This window comes from Gopherus evgoodei, chromosome 15 (genome assembly GCF_007399415.2).
Source record: "Gopherus evgoodei ecotype Sinaloan lineage chromosome 15, rGopEvg1_v1.p, whole genome shotgun sequence".
In the NCBI taxonomy this organism is placed as follows: domain Eukaryota; kingdom Metazoa; phylum Chordata; order Testudines; family Testudinidae; genus Gopherus; species Gopherus evgoodei.
The window spans coordinates 23,798,640-23,814,859 of record NC_044336.1 but is presented as its reverse complement, the minus strand read 5'-3'; the positions used below and the strand labels follow the sequence as shown (position 1 = coordinate 23,814,859).

Below are 16,220 nucleotides of genomic sequence, written 5' to 3'. Positions count from 1 at the left end.
GCCGAGTCTTCATTTATTCACTCTAATTTAAGGTTTCGTGTGTCAGTAATACATTTTAATGTTTTTAGAAAGTCTCTCTCTATAAGTTTATAATATATAACCAAACTATTGTTGTATGTAAAGTAAATAACGGTTTTTTAAAATGTTTAAGAAGCTTCATTTAAAAATAAATTAAAATGCAGAGCCACTCCAGACTGGTGGCCAGGACCCAGGCAGTGTGAGTGCCACTAAAAATCAGCTCACGTGCCGCCTTCAGCACCCGTGCCGTAGGTTGCCTACCCCTGATCTAGAGACTGATGCCCAATTATGCTGGGTGCTGTACAACTGTATAGTAAATGAGCTTACTGCTGACTTAAATCAGTCGATTAAATTGCAGTGACAGAGCAGACATTTGTTCAATTTAGTAAGAAAGTTTCTCTGTATCTATAACAAAGATGAGGCTGAGAATAATCATTACCGAGAGCTTGTGTTGATGCGCTGTCTTTGTCCCATTTGTTCTACATATCTGTTTTACTCTGGTACTTTCTTTATCACTACATGATACCGCATTACCTCTGACTTCATATCTACTGATATCATATCCCATTCTTAAACTCTTAGGGTCTGATCCCAAACCCATTGAATCAATGTACATAGTAGGAGCCTTTCCATTGACTTCAGTTTGCTTTAGATCCTCAGTAAATGAGTAATAATCTGCACTACACATTCATTATGTGAATAAAATGTAATGCTTATGCCTTATATCTTGCCAACATAGTATTATTTTGTTGCTTTTTATCATCTTAAAGTAAACCTATTATATAGACTAACTTTACTTATGTATAAGCATTGGGTAGTGTTTGCAGTCTTATTTGGTTAATATGAGAAATCTGATGTAGCGTTTCACTTTTTTCACATTCAAATACATTTTGAAATAATAAATCTAGTTAACTCTCACACACCGGCAAATTCAATACATATCCACTGCCAGGAGCAGATATAATAGCTTCAGAAAAACACAATTGGCCAAAAGGATTGAAAAACTTAAAAATAATAATGAATCTTTTCTTTCTCCAAAAGATCATAGATAATAGGCTTCAGGAGATCCTCCATCCTCCTGCCTTTTGGGCAAGTAATACGTTTGTCTTATTCCCAGAACCAAATTTTCTCCAGACGGTACAGGTTAAATTCCCTTATCCTTATCTACAAACTTATACATGCTAATCGTGACTTTCATGCTCCCTAGAGTTTAACAATATTATTCTTCGGGACGAAGTGCCCCAAATTGTAGAGTACTCCATCTGGTCTCATTTTGCCTAGTCTCTAAACTCGTGTCATTTAGGTCACTTCTGCCTTTCACTGTGTTCACAATTACTCCCACATGGTGTCATCTATATTGTTAATGTACAGTTTGCTCTTTCTTCTGATGTATGAAAATACTGTTTGTGCCAGGTTAGGGCTCTTTATTAGACTTGATGTCTCTTTCCAGTTTGATTCTCTTTCATGAATAATTCCTCTGTTGAGCTATAACCGTTCAAACAGTTTTGTATTCTATCAGAATAGCCAAGTAACATTGTTCTGACTTTTCTAATAGGGTTTGATTTTCTGATAGGTTTGTCACTGACTTTTCTATCAAAGGCTTTATTAAAATCTAGGAGAAATGTGCCCAGAATTGTTCTCATCTACACTGCAGTAACCCCATTGATGATTACTCTGAATTTACACAGATATAAGTGAGAGCAGAATTTGCCCAATTAAATCCACAACATATCTGGTGCCTAATAAAGTTCAAAAACAGAGAAAATTCTATGGAAGATCAAATATATTGAAATACAAGGAAAGACAATTGATATCAGCTTAAAACTTTAGGACTAAAATGTTACATTTGCGCTCTGTGGGTTATGTTGGTACTTTACTATAAATAATAAACTCAACCCAAACTGTACATAATAGAGAAATAATACACAACCTCAGATGACAGTATAACAGGAAGCCAGGTAGTTGTGGATTCTTGTTCCAGGACTGACCTTGATAATGCTGGGTGACCTTGGGCAATTAACTTAGTTCCCCGTCTGTAAAATGAGTATAATACTTACCTATCTCACAGGGATGTTGTGAGGATCAGTTAGTAAAAGTGAATACAAAACTTTGAAGATAAAATTGCTTTAGTAGTATTAAAAGGATGTATTTTTGTACTGGAGTTCTAATAACTCAGATTTTGCTCACATCATGAGAAATCCTTATTTAAAACATATTGTCGAGTTGCATATAGTTTATCTAGATGATATGTGCTATATTTTATAGTAGGAATAATTTTTATTTAAACATTGTTAGCATTCTTTTAATGCACATCCTGATATTAATCATATGCTTTCTTGGGCTTTTATGTTTAATTTTGTACATATGTTTATTTTTCTTTTATCATTTTGCTGTATTTGTAAAACAATTACCAATTCTTTTTGTTTTTCCCAATAGAAAGTGCTGTTGAAATAAAGATGGATTGGATTGCTAATGCTCACATCTTTACAACGTATCTGTTTTTCTGCTGTGCTAAATGTAAGGAATAATGGGTAGAATATTCAAAAGCGCCAAAATGACTTAGGAGCATCAATCTTGTTCATCTTCAATTGAACTTAGTCTCCTAAGTCACTTAGGGCCATGGCAATGAGGTTGTATAGATGACAGGTGTCTGCCTGTGGTGCAGTCAGCCATTATTTCTAGTAGCTGGAAAATTCATGCCTTCATGTCCTAAAGTGAATTTTCAACTTTTACTTACTTTTCATTTTTTGCTGTTTATTTAGTAACTATGAAAAGTGCTGGACAGCCACGCCTAAAGGCTGAGGTCCTCAAGCCACAGAACATGTACAACAAAGGCAGAAGCATTTCAAGTTTCTCCATATTTCCTGGCCAGTGTCCCTACATTTTATTCTAGAAGGATCACCAGCTATAGAGGAGGGAATGCACTGCTTGTAGAGCAGCTATAGGGTACATACCCACAGGGTTCGAATGTGTTTTGACTTGCCTAAGCAGCACCTTTCTGTCTACACTACTATTACATGTGTGCTAGGGGGCATGCAGTGTATGTACCCTACATGCCACCGTAAGGGGTGTGCTGTGTAGACATCCCTTGAGAGAAGGGAGATAATTTGCCCTGGTCCATTTAATCCTTGTTCAGTTTATTGAGACTTGCAAAAAGCTTTCCAATCATGGTGATGTGATTTGTGATGTGGACCTCTAGGAACTGGACTATGACCAGCACGTAGTTCATTAAACAGCCTTTGTATGATAACCTTCTGTCAGTGCCAACTTGGGCTTTATTTGAATGGATCTGTACCATTAGGGAAACAAGTTGTTACTAAATAACTATGATAGGTTGTTGCCCAAAGGTGTGTGGTGATATAAGGCCTGAATCTCCACTGCCTTGCACTTTTTGTAGTTATTGCACCTTTTCAGGTGGATGTTTCATACTGCCTGTAAATCAGTGGAGTTATATCAGTGTAAAACTGGCTGAAAAGATGAAAGAATTGGGCCTTTGTCCTGTCATGTTTTTTCACATAAGAAGGGGATGAGTTGAGGGTTCTGTAGGGGGCTTAAAAACACAAAGCTAAATAAATTCAACTAAAATTATTAGTAACCTGTTCATTAATATGTAACTATAAATGGTATATGTCCTGAGCTTTACTTCAGACTTAAGGAAAACAAAGCCAACCATTAGAGAGCTTTTTTCTCCCCTGAATGTGAGAAGGAAAACTAAACGTCGTAAATAATCCACTTATCAAACTACATTTAACTGCAAAGGGGGAAATGGTGAATTTTAAAAAGGTGTTATTTTAAACAAATGAAATGTAAATGGCCACAGGATGGCAGTACCCTTCAAGAAATGAGAAATGCTTGTAGTGTGTTTTAAAGAGACCTTTATTTGCAAAAGCAACAGTGAAATGATAATGATAGGAGTGAAGTATCAGAGGGGTAGCCATGTTAGTCTGGATCTGTAAAAAGCAACAAAGAGCCCTGTTGCACCTTATAGACCTAGAAGATGTTTTGGAGCATAAGCTTTCGTGGACAGGAGTGAGGGATCGTGGACTAGTTTATTTTAAAATCAGATTAGAAAGGATACAAATCCATTCTCAAAAAAAATGCAAAAGTTTATATTTCATTCAGTGTTTTTCTTCAAAGTCTGAATGATTTAGTCCGTTAGTATCAGAGGGGTAGCCGTGTTAGTCTGGATCTGTAAAAGCAGCAAAGAGTCCTGTGGCACCTTATAGACTTAGTCCTTTAGGTTTTAGTATAAAAAGTCTCCATTACTCCAAAACTGGCTTTCTGCTCTGGTAGGTAGTCTTTTTCTGTCCTTCTGCATGACTCTCCAGCCTCTCCCAGTTCCTACCCTACTCACCCTCCAATAGTCATCAGGCTCTTCTGCCTTTGAAAATCCTGTTGGGCTCCACATTTAATTTTAGAACATCCAAACTTTTAAATGACGTGGCCCTTACCGCGCCAGCAGGGAGATTACAGGGTGAGGCTGGTCAGTGGAGAATCAAGGTGGTATTGAAAGGTTTAGGCAAGGGGGACAGCAGGATCAGGAGAGAAAAAAGTAGTTGTTTCTGGGATTGACTTTTCAAAGGGAAATAGGAGAGTCAGGAGACTACTGGAGGCTCATGGAGTCAGCCATACGGGGCTCCCCACTGACAATCCTAGGTATTCCAGATGGAAAACATGTATTGGGCCTGCCAGTCCCATGGATCTTAAATATTTTCTTCCCGTAACCTACCAGTCGGATACATTTTACCCATGATTCCCATGTTGTATCTAGTACCTTCTCATTCCAGTTTTTTTGTCAACTTCCAGAAATAAGAAACCAGCACCCAAGTATTTCAGGCACCGCTGAGTGCTTTACTTCTGACCTGGATTGGAAAGAGAGCTTCCCTTTATCTCACTGCTATGCATGGAGGGAGCAGGGGGATCCACTGGCTGGTTTTAGTTTTTTCCCATCATTTAAGGTCCTACAAGTAGGGAAAGGCTCCATTCTTTCTCCCTGGTGGATAATGGCAGTTCCAAACTGTCTCCCATTCTGGCTGCTCCCCACTCTCCCAGTCTCCTCCTGGCTGTTTCAAACAGAGAAGTTGCATTTGCAGGGAAGGCTGTGAAGAGGCAACAGCAATTCTTTCTCAGTGCCTCTCGAGCGTGATAGCCTTACTTGCTCTCATGGTGTATTGCACTCACGTCTGCCTGGTACATGTGTATGCCTACTGATTAGAGTTGACAATTTACCACACACATGGTCCCAGATGATGAAAGAATTATGCATGAAGTTCACCTTGTCAGCATTCAGCCACTAATAACCTAGAAGTGGAACAGATGAGCATTTTTATGAAACTGTCATCTAGGTAGACTTCTCAGCCTTGGGCCTCATGTCTCCAGAGCAAATTGTGTGGGGAAACTCCCCTAGCTTTTTGGATCTACGAGTTAGCTGTAAGCCAGTTTGAGGGCTCTGCTGTATTGAGCATTCTCCAACAACAGGTCCTTCAAGAGCTCTGGAGAGCTACTGCCATTACTTTTTTGACTAAATTTCGCTCAGGATCTCTTGCTTAATGGTTCTAACTGCTTCAGCCTTGTGTCATCTGAGGAGTGAAGCTTCAGAACCTTTTTGGACACCATTTTGGTATCCTTTCACAAAATGTTGTGAGGGACCCTGAGTCGTAGACTCGAGACTAGAAGATAACCAAGCTTTGATGCCTCGAGGGAAACTACAGGCCAGTCAGCCTCACCTCAGTCCCTGGAAAAATCATGAAGCAGGTCATCAAGGAATCAATTCTGAACCACTTAGAGGAGAGGAAAGTGATCAGGAACAATCAGCATAGATTCACCAAGGGCAAGTTGTGCCTGACTAACCTAATTGCCTTCTATGATGAGATAACTGGCTCTGTGGATGAGGGGAGAGCAGTGGAAGTGTTATTCCTTGACTTTAGCAAAACTTCTGATACGGTCTCCCCAGTATTCCTGCCAGAAAGTTAAAGTGGCCTGGATGAATGGCCTGTAAGATGCATAGAAAGCTGGCTAGATCATCAGGCTCAATGGGTAGTGATCAATGGTTCCATGTCTAGTTGGCAGCCAGTATCAAGGGGAGTGCTCCAAGGGTCGGTCCTAGGTCTGGTTTTGTTCAATATCTTCATTAATGATCTGGAAGATGGCGTGGATTGCACCCTCAGCAAGTTTGCAGATGACACTAAACTGGGAGGAGTGGTAGATACGTTGGAGGGTAAGGATAGGATAAAGAGGGACCTAGATAAATTAGAGGATGGGCCAAAAGAAATCTGATGAGGTTCAACAAGGACAAGTGCAGAATCCTGCACTTTGGACAGAAGAATCCTATGTACTGCTACAGACTAAGGATAGTTCATTGATAATTGTGCTTTTACCAGCTTCATTGGGTCCTAGTAATCCTAATAGCTCTCCTAGAATAAATATGCATCAATTTTTAGAAAGACTCACCCTTCCTGAGCATATCATGCCCTAATGTAGACACTTCCTGTATCAGCGGAAAGGGTTTCGGTGTAGGTAACCCACCTCTCCGAGAGGCAGTCTGTGGATTGACAGAAAAATCCTTCCATCAGCCTACCTATGTCTACACTGTGGGTTAGGTCAACTAACTACAGTGTTCAGGGTGCAAAATCTTTCATACCTCTGAGTGATGTAGCTAGGAGTGAAAAACCGAGAGTTTATGATAGACAAAAAATTGAGTGAAACCAAGAGCAATGTAATTAACACAGGGGCATTTTACATTAACATTAAGTATCAGATCTTTCTTCAATAGATCCATGGGGGAGAAAGATTCCCTGTGCATAGATTTACCTGTCTCTGGTCAAAAAAAGTTTCCATTATCTGCCCCCAAAACTTAAGAGGCCACTTCATGTGGTCAGAGTCTATCTCGGGGTGGAGTGTGTTTCTCATACATATTTAATATGAAACCCTTGTAATGAGATGCCTCGCATATTGACCAACTGAATTATGTCACAATACCCTTTAATAATAAATGTTGATACGAGTGCAATCCTGTTGCCACTGAACTCAAAGTGAAAGCTCCTATTGACTTCAGTAGAAGCAGAATCAAGTGGGTTTTTAATAGAAAGCCTTACGATTTCTTTGAACCATGCCAGTTTTTCAATATGGAATTATAACAGAGCTTGATATTTTCACATATTTTGGTTTAAAATGTTGATCCTAGAAGAGGATCCCCATTTTGCACAAAATCTTTCAAGGCCAAGACATTGAAAATAAATGTGAATGAGGTTTGTTTCACGTATTCCTTTGAGTCATTTACAGTCTGACATTTAATTACACACATGATAACTACTGAAAAATTTTGGAGAAAAATATTATTGCTCTTATTGATTTGGTACTAAGTGGTTTGAAGCAGAGAGTGTCAAAATAATAATCAATCAGGTGTCGGTGATGTTATCCCCTGGGGATGTCTTGTATCCACAATTGTTTGTAAAGTTGTGTAAATCCCAGATAGTGCCCAGAGATTCTATTGAGTGAAATTTTATGAACGATGCAGATTACCACCCCAGTCTAATTATGATGGAATAATCATTATTCTTCTGGCTGTGTGGCCCATAATATTTCTTCTTAAGATAAAAGAGAAAAGAGTAAAACGTTTCTAGGGACACTTTTGTTTATCGCAAGATCCCAGGAAATCCAAGCAACAAACTGTTTGTGCAGGTGCTGATGAAGGGGAAAGATGCAGCTGCCTCTTAACCAGAGGAGGATACAACTGACTTCCTGAGCCACTGGCCTCAGGCGAACCCTCTCACTGGCCAAACCTTATTGTGAAAGAACATCTGGAGATTTATCCTGCAGTGAAAAGGATGAGGAAAGAGGAAGCTGTCGGCACAAAGACAAAATAATGCCAGTTACGGTTTTGTATCTCAGAAAAGAGGGGGAGTGACAAAGGAGAACTTCACTGAAAACCAGATGGTACATCTTAATTGAGCTCTCCTGAATGCTTCTGAATCCCTCAGTAGGGGCCAGCTTCCCCCACGAGCACAGGGGAATAAATAGAACCTACTTCTTCGATTGTGCTGTCTCATGGGACAGTATTTATTCACAGATAAGCAAGATGTACACATCATCAGACCATGAAATGTTCCTTTTATGAATTTTCTTTCCTCCTTCCCACAGAATGATGAAGGATCTGAAGCTTCAGGAGTATTTTTAAAAAACAGCCAGACAATTATCTGCTAGGATAACTAGAAAGGTGTTCTTATATAGAATGTTGGGCCAGATTCTGCTCTCATTCACACCAGTGCTGCATCTGAAATAACTCCACTCAAGCCATGCATTTGTACTGGTGTGAAAGGAGAGCAGAATACGGCCTTTTGTGCACTAACATGATTTTTTGTAACAAATAGGAGAGCAGAATACGGCCTTTTGTGCACTAACATGATTTTTTTGTAACAAATATGGTGAAATCTCTATTTTGGAGCAAAAACTCAAGTTGTGTCTTGTGAATTATATTTAGGAAAATATTATGGCAAGCTTCACAGAGTCTGTGAAAAATTAAGTTAGTAAGTTTTATGGGTCTGGACCTGCCCCCAGTTATGTAGACAAGATTCTCATTGCTTCCCGTGACCCAACAGACCTGGGAGTGCATTTTGGTTCCTATAATTTTTGAAGGGAATTTCTTCTGGATCATATAGAGCAGAAAATTGCACAGGATGCTTCTCATGTATTTAAATCAATTTCTTTAAGTCGCTTGACGCCAGTTATCCCAGAACCTGAGCATCGGTGTGTGCATGCATGAGATTTATTTGTTGGCACTGGAAGGTGTTATTTGCAAATCTATTTTGGATTATTTTTAGCCAATGTATTTTATTTTGTTGCACACAGGATACTTTCTCTGAGTGTCTCTTGCTCATGTATTATTTAGATCTGAATTAAGAGATTGTGTTTTTAAAAGTGGGCCAGATCCTTCCCTCGCTTACCCTTTGATGAGACCTCTGGCTCCAGTGAAGTAGCCTAAGCAGAACAAAAGGCAGAATTTGGCTCCCAATGACTTTCCTCCATTTTAATTGTGTTTTGTACTGAGCATGCTGGGTAATCTGACAGTTCTGCTTCTGGATGAACCATCAGCTGGGGATGGATGCTAAAAGACCGATGCCATATATGGTGAGTAATGCCTGAACTAACTATGCGGCCTGTTTAACTGAAGGCCCAAGTCAATTCAATATCAAAGAAGATTAGAGCTTTAGGCCATTGACAGAGCTGGCCACGTTCACTTTAGTGCAGTAATTATTGGACAGCCAAACGGCCTCGCCCTTGAAGGAGCAGTACATCAATATCTTGCCTCCTGCCAGATGGTTGGGTAGGAAGAAAGGCTCTCTGTGTCTACTCCCTAAGCTCTTCACTCACCCATGCGAGGACAGTTACTATTTAGCCCTTAGAATTAGCGCTGTTGAATTTTAGCTTCATTGAAAATTCTGAGGAATGCTCATATGTAAATGAGGCAGAACCTGCAAAAGACCTTAGGGCTCTGATTTTGCCCAGGACAAGCAAAATTTTAGACCGTTCTTATTTTTTTTTCTGAACTGACTAACTCTCTTTCCTAAGTGGTTCCAACCATGTTACCTGAAATGAAACTATTCTGATTCTGACATGCCAAAATTACAGTCATTTAAGCTACCTTAGGTACAAAGAAAGCTATTAAAAACTGCCTGATCTAATGAATTCTGGCTGTAGCAAATTTTATTTCAGAACAATCTATAGAATGGATTCTAGTCATAGATGGAAGTGTTCTTAGTTTCTTTAAAGTCCTTCATGTACCCATCCATCTGTGGTTATTTTTGCTTAATTTAATGTTTCCTTTGGTGTTTGTTGGGAAAATACAACAGGAAAATTTGTTTGTCTCTTCCTCACAGCACCCTTGTACAGTTGCAAAGAGACCTGTGGCACCTTATAGACTAACAGACTTATTGGAGCATGAGCTTTCGTGGGTGAATACCCACTTCGTCAGATGCATGGAACTCATGCTCCAAAACGTCTGTTAGTCTATAAGGTGCCATAGGACTTTTTGCTGCTTTTACAGATCTAGACTAATACGGCTACCTCTCTGATACCCTTGTAAAGTTGGCATTAGCCTCATTTTACAAATGAGGCCTGTGAAGGTTTAATAACTTGCCCAAGTCTCACTCTGCGAGTCAACTGTCACATTGGGACAGCTGGGAATGGAAATCAGAATTTCTTGACTTCCTGTTTGTCTCACTTCTCCAGAATGAAGTGAATAATTGACATGCATTAGTCTATGCTAAACAGGTAGAATTCAGCCTTTAAAGTTCATCTATATTGTGTATAACATTAATAAAAGCAATTGTCTACATTATGATGTGGCCATTAATACACCGTTTGTCTCCTTACTGGTGTGTTTTTATGCAGCTAGCCTTCAGTTCCAAGAGGATGAACTCAAACACAACCAACAACCTAGCCAGGTGAGCAATTAGAATCTTTTTAGCTTTTTCAAGAAACTACCCTGGATTTTACCTACCATATCACTGTCGCAGTTAGTTATCACTGCTAGTTAATACATCTGAGCAAGTTTCAGGTAGACAGAGAATTGCCTTTCTATGTTTATTCCCTGGTGTAATAGGATAATTAGGGATTTCAGCACTGGTGGAGATGGTATGTACATAACATAGGCTATGCAGTCTGGATTTTGAGCTGACATTTGTCCTGCAAACTGATTTCTTGAATATCGAGTGGGGGTGCAGTGTTAGCCAAAGAAGTTGAGGATGCAGAACCTGTGACACCAGGTTCATTGGTTGCTCTACAATATTATTTACTTGGGAATTTGTTCTTTCTGGTAACTGACCATGGGCCTCTATGTTGGCTACAGGCCAGGAAGTATCACAGTCCCAGGTTTGCTTGGTGGTGGCTGGCTCTGCATCATGTTTTCCTCATTTGCTACCACCCTGGTACCCTTACCACTGGTCCCAATACTTGGGAATTTGTTCCTTCTGGTAACTGACCATGGGCCTCTATGTTGGCTACAGGCCAGGAAGTACCACAGTCCCAGGTTTGCTTGGTGGTGGCTGGCTCTGCATCATGTTTTCCTCATTTGCTACCACCCTGGGAAGCAGCTTGCTAATGCTGGCTTCTTTACCAGCTGAGTGATGGGATAACAGCCTATTTAGAGCAGCCCCCTGGCAGTGGTGTGTGAAGTGAGTTGGACAAGCCCTTTCAGATCCCAGAGAGAGCCTCTGTGAGCCAGAAACAACCTGCCTTTCTTTAGTGGCCACATGTCCAAAGGCTGGAGAAAGAAAACCGCCAGGCACAGCTGCACCCTTCTCTCCACTTTGATTACAGGAGAACAGGTAGATCCTACTGCCCATATAAGTGGGTGATTTATTCCTGGAACAAATATTCTGTGCCCTGAGTTAGTGAGACTGAGAAGACTGCCTGGGAAAGGGTTTCAGATTTTTCTGACGCTTCAGTGAGCAGAGCTTAGCCTGCACTGCTGGCTCCAGAACTGGTCTGTTTCCACAGCTCCAGGAAAGAATGAAGATCTAAGGCCAGATTTTTCTATGTACTCGGGCCCCTTGCCACCACTAGAACCATGCAAAACAGCTGATCTAGCCCAGTATCAGTTCCCTCATCATAGGACAACTTCCAGCTGATTCAGAGTCAGTCTATTAAGCTTCTGCACCACCCCTTACCTGGCCTCGTCCTGGGGCCTGGCCAAAATTCACTGCACTCCAATTATCCCCAGCTGACACATTGCCCCATGAGGATTGTTGCCTGCTGGCATAGAATTAATCTGCCCCCTGGTCAGATCTAAAGAATGACTATAGCCAGTGCAGGTCTACCCTGTGCAACCGGGAGCCGTAACAGGCTTCCTGACACCCCATTGTCTAGCATCTGTTGAGCTTCATTTTTTCCAAAAATAAATAAAAGGAATGTAATGGCAGCAAATCTTTCAATTTTGTAAATTAAAGGGTTGTTCTTTTAAGAAAAATATTGCGTTCCATGAAACTTCCTCCCCAACCCCATAAATTTAATGCAGCGTTGAGACATGACATTCCTCTCCACATTCTGGGATATTATGATGAATTCCTTCCACTACCATCTGGGTGCAGAGGGAAGCCAGCCAGAGACTCCAAACAATAAGGGCAGAAGCTGCCAAAGTAGGAACCCCTGGAGCCCTGGACATTCAGGGAACTGTTTGGACTAGATTCAGGGCTGCCCAAAGGGGGCTGAGGGGGCAAGTGGGGCAATTTGCCCCAGGCCCCGCAGGGGCCCTCAGAGTTTTTCAGGGCCCCTGGAGCGGGTCCTTCACTTGGGCCAGGACCTCTTTAGTACTATGTACAGTGCCTCACATAATGGGGTCCTGCAGCAAAGCTGTAACTCCAGAAAATTCCCTTATGTCCAGATGGAGTGCTGCCTCAGTTTCCCCAGTGTCATCTTTGGCCTACTTCAGTCGTAAGAGTAGTAGGCCAAAGGAAGACTAGAGTGCCTCAGGTGCATCTGGTGAGGAAGAGGTAGAGTTGTGATGCTGTAAAGTGGCATCACAACTCTACCTCTTCCTCACCAGATGCACCTGAGGCACTCTAGTCTTTCCTCCTGCCTAACCACAGGCTGATGCGCCTCGATCAACCTCACAGCTCTGGGGCTAGCACATTCGTTACTCAGAGGTTCAGGCAGGCTGCAGCTCCTCAGAGCCCATGTCTCCGGTCAGACATGCCACTTGCCCCTGGGAGGAGCCTGTCAGCTCTTCTCCCCTTCCCCCTTTTCAAGTCCTGCACCTGGCCTAAAAGGCAATGCAGGTGCACCCTGGGACAGGCTCCTTGGAGGAAAATTAACTACTAAGATTGGTTTATATACCCTGTCACAGGCCCCACTTTTGCTTGGCTGTCAAGCACTAATGTTAAGTGAATAATAATACACTTTTTTAATCTACGACCATAGCATTTTTGGCCTCTTTTTTACCATGCCTAAGAGCCAAGTCTCACTACTGATGCTTGGTGCATCGCTCACGTTTGCCTGAGTTTTCATGAACTACACAGTACACAAATCACCCTGGATGTGGCTGCAGCAAACCCCTTCTGGGCAGTGTCCTGCAGGCTGAGTGCTGCTGATCTCCTCTAGTCCGTCCTCCAATACAGCCTTAGCTTCAGAACATTTTCTTTTGTTTTATCCCAGGTCATTCTGAATACTTCTGACTGTGGAGTTTCTACCATCGGCCTTGGGAACTTAGTGAGAAACCGATGTACACATCCCTAGTTTTCACTATTGAATATGTGCCATAGAAATCTGCCTCTGGCTGTAAAAAAGATATAGAGATCGGATATAGTGCAGCTTTTTAGCTTAACCTCTATTCTATATAGATGAAATTCGAATTCACTTTTAAAATATAGTGTTAGGGAAATTAATGTTATTTGATGTGCCTCGTTTCCACATGATAAAGGGGGAAAGGGATTTCCAGCCAGTTGGAGTTACTTTACAGAACTCTGGTATATACAGTATTTTGCCAACAAAATTGTTGATCTGCTGAGTTCTGCCCTTTTACCTACATCAGGGGTCGGCAACCTTTCAGAAGTGGTGTGCCAAGTCTTCATTTATTCACTAATTTAAAGGTTCGAGTGCCAGTAATTCATTTTAACATTTTTAGAAGGGCTCTTGCTATAAGTCTATAATATATAACTAAACTGTTGTATGTAAAGTAAATACGGTTTTTAAAATGTTTAAGAAGCTTCATTTAAAATTAAATTAAAATGCAGAGCCCCCAGATGAGTGGCCAGGACCTGGGCAGTGTGAGGGCCACTGAAAATCAGCTCGCATGCCGCCTTTTGCACGAGTGCCGCAGGTTGCCTACCTCTGACCTACATCAAAGCATCATTGAACTACTGGTACAGTCAGCTACTACTCTTGCAGAAAGAAACAAGAGATTTTACAAGGCAGAGCTTGTTTGTTTTGTTTTTTGTTTTGTTTTGTTTTGTTCGTTTTTTGTATTCAAAGTTTCAAGAGTTTCCTGAACCTAACTTTTGAAAGGAATTTTCCTTCAGCAGCTAGACAGCAATATCCTCTGTTAGCACTATAGAAAGAAAGCAATCTGAAGAACTGCCAAAAAGGAGGCAGCTAGTGAAGTAAACCAAAGTGGTTGTGTAAGCCAGGCCTTTTTGGCAGTTAGTGAAAAAAAGGGTGGGAGGAGCCTCAAAGAAGCATGCATGGAGTGTCATTACAAGGATTAGAAAGTAATGGCAGGAAAAAGAACACATCTGCATTATTTACAGATCCATTACAAGAGCAAATATTCTGAACATTTCTCAAAACTTTCCCCCTAAGGTAAGATCTCTATTTTTTAAAATTCCATTTGAAGTCTCATGTATGAAAACATCTGGTAATTAAAAGCTCTAAAACTAACATTGTTCCAGTGTGCCCTGCTGTTTTGTTTACTATAAGCTTGTTTTAACTGCCTGATTAGCAGATGCAGAATCTTTCTAAAGTACGAAGTTTAAATTCTTTCTACTGAAGTTTTATTGCCATTTTAAGGCTTTATTACTTTATTTTTTCTTATTTGTGGTCTAATAACAATACATTAACAATTTTTCAGCTTTTCACAGAGCATGCTTTTCTGCAGCGTGTATTCTGGTTTTAAAAGAAGGCATCAGATTAAATATTGCATATATATATATGTATAAAAGTGACATGTTTCCTATACATGTGTTTTGAAAATTCTAGTGGGGAGATTTTTTTTGAAAACACAGATGAAAATTCCTCCGTGCCGTTTTCCACCCTCTACTGCAGCATTGTGCTAATAAAGGGGAATGTCTGCACTAGGCAGACTGTCTCAGCATAGCTGTGTTGGCATAGCCCTGTAGTATAGGTGCAGCCTACATGGACAGAAGGGTTTTTTTTCTGTCAGTGTAGGAACACAAACTCCCAACTGACAGCTTAGTCTACACTTGGAAGTTATATTGTCATAGCTACCTTGGTCGGGGGGGTGAAAAAACCCACACTCCTAATTCAGGTAGCCATGTCAACATAGCCACCAGTGTAGACACAACTACGTCAATGGAAAGTGCTTCTATTGATGTTGCTAATGGCATTCAGGGAGGTGATATACCTACCTGGACAGAACAACTCCTTCTATCAATGTAGACTGCATCTACACTACAGGGCTATGCTGGCGTAGTAATGCCGGTTGAGTCTCCATAGCAAAGACAGACCTTACATTAGACTGAAGTGCTCGTTCATTGACTAAACTGCATCTACACTTGACAGTTATGTTGGCATAGCTCCGTGGGTCAGAGGAGTGTTTTTTCACAGAGCTGACCAGAGCTTATGCTAGGCATAAGCAAAATAAGTAATTGTTTAGGGCCCCAAGCTACTCAAGGGGGCTCTCTACTCTGGGCAGGTCTATACTACCGGTGAAGTTGATCTAACTTACATCACTCGGGTGTGAAAAAGCCCACCCTCCCCCCAAGCAACCCAAGTTTTGCGCTGTCCACACCAGTGTTATGTTGGTGGGAGATGCTTTCCCGCTGATATAGCTTCCGCTTCTTGCCAAGGTGGAGCTCTTATGCCAATGGGCGAGCGCTCCTTCACCAAACCAATGTCGTGCGGTAGTGTTGACTTGCCCTCTGTTTAACAAGTTTATTAGTATGCGTTGCAGGGGGGAATCCCAAAAATGTTCTTTCTTAGGGCCCTCAATGGACTAGCACCACTTCTGGCACTGACCCATGTAGCCATACTGATATAACTTTTGGGTGTAGACCAAGCATTGTCCTTTGGTGAGTTAGTGTTTCTACACTGACAAAAAAACTCTTTCAGCATCTGCACTATATAAGCTATCAGAGGGTAGCCGTGTTAGTCTGGATCTGTAAAAGCAGCAAAGAATCCTGTGGCACCTTATAGACTAACAGACGTTTTGGAGCATCTGAGGAAGTGGGTATTCACCCACGAAAGCTCATGCTCCAAAACGTCTGTTAGTCTATAAGGTGCCACAGGATTCTTTGCTGCTTTTATATAAGCTATATGAGTGTAGTTTCTATAGTGTAGACATAATCTTTGAGCTGGTCTATGGAGGAAGGACAGTAGAGGTGGTATTAGTAGCTGATGCCTTATTTTCTTTGCTATTCCCACACGAGGAGTTTCAATTTTGTGATGTTAAAGTTGCAGGCATGTATCAGCATTTCCAGTGTATATTATCTTTCTAGAACACTGGAGTTTTAAAAATAAAATTAGAAACCCAG

The 16,220-nt window shown here is 41.1% G+C and overlaps 1 protein-coding gene across 3 annotated transcripts in view; it reads left to right on the top strand.

Moving 5' to 3' along the window:
• Positions 1-14,043: 14,043 nt before the first annotated feature.
• Positions 14,044-16,220, top strand: part of LOC115635401 (ATP-binding cassette sub-family A member 9-like) — a 63,551-nt gene continuing 61,374 nt past the window's right edge. The window contains exon 1 of one of the 3 annotated variants that reach the window (XM_030534089.1): positions 14,044-14,310. The gene's annotated coding sequence lies outside the window, so the exon portion shown is untranslated. The remainder of the gene's footprint in view (positions 14,311-16,220) is intronic. The other 2 variants (XM_030534088.1, XM_030534087.1) reach the window with 2 other exon arrangements.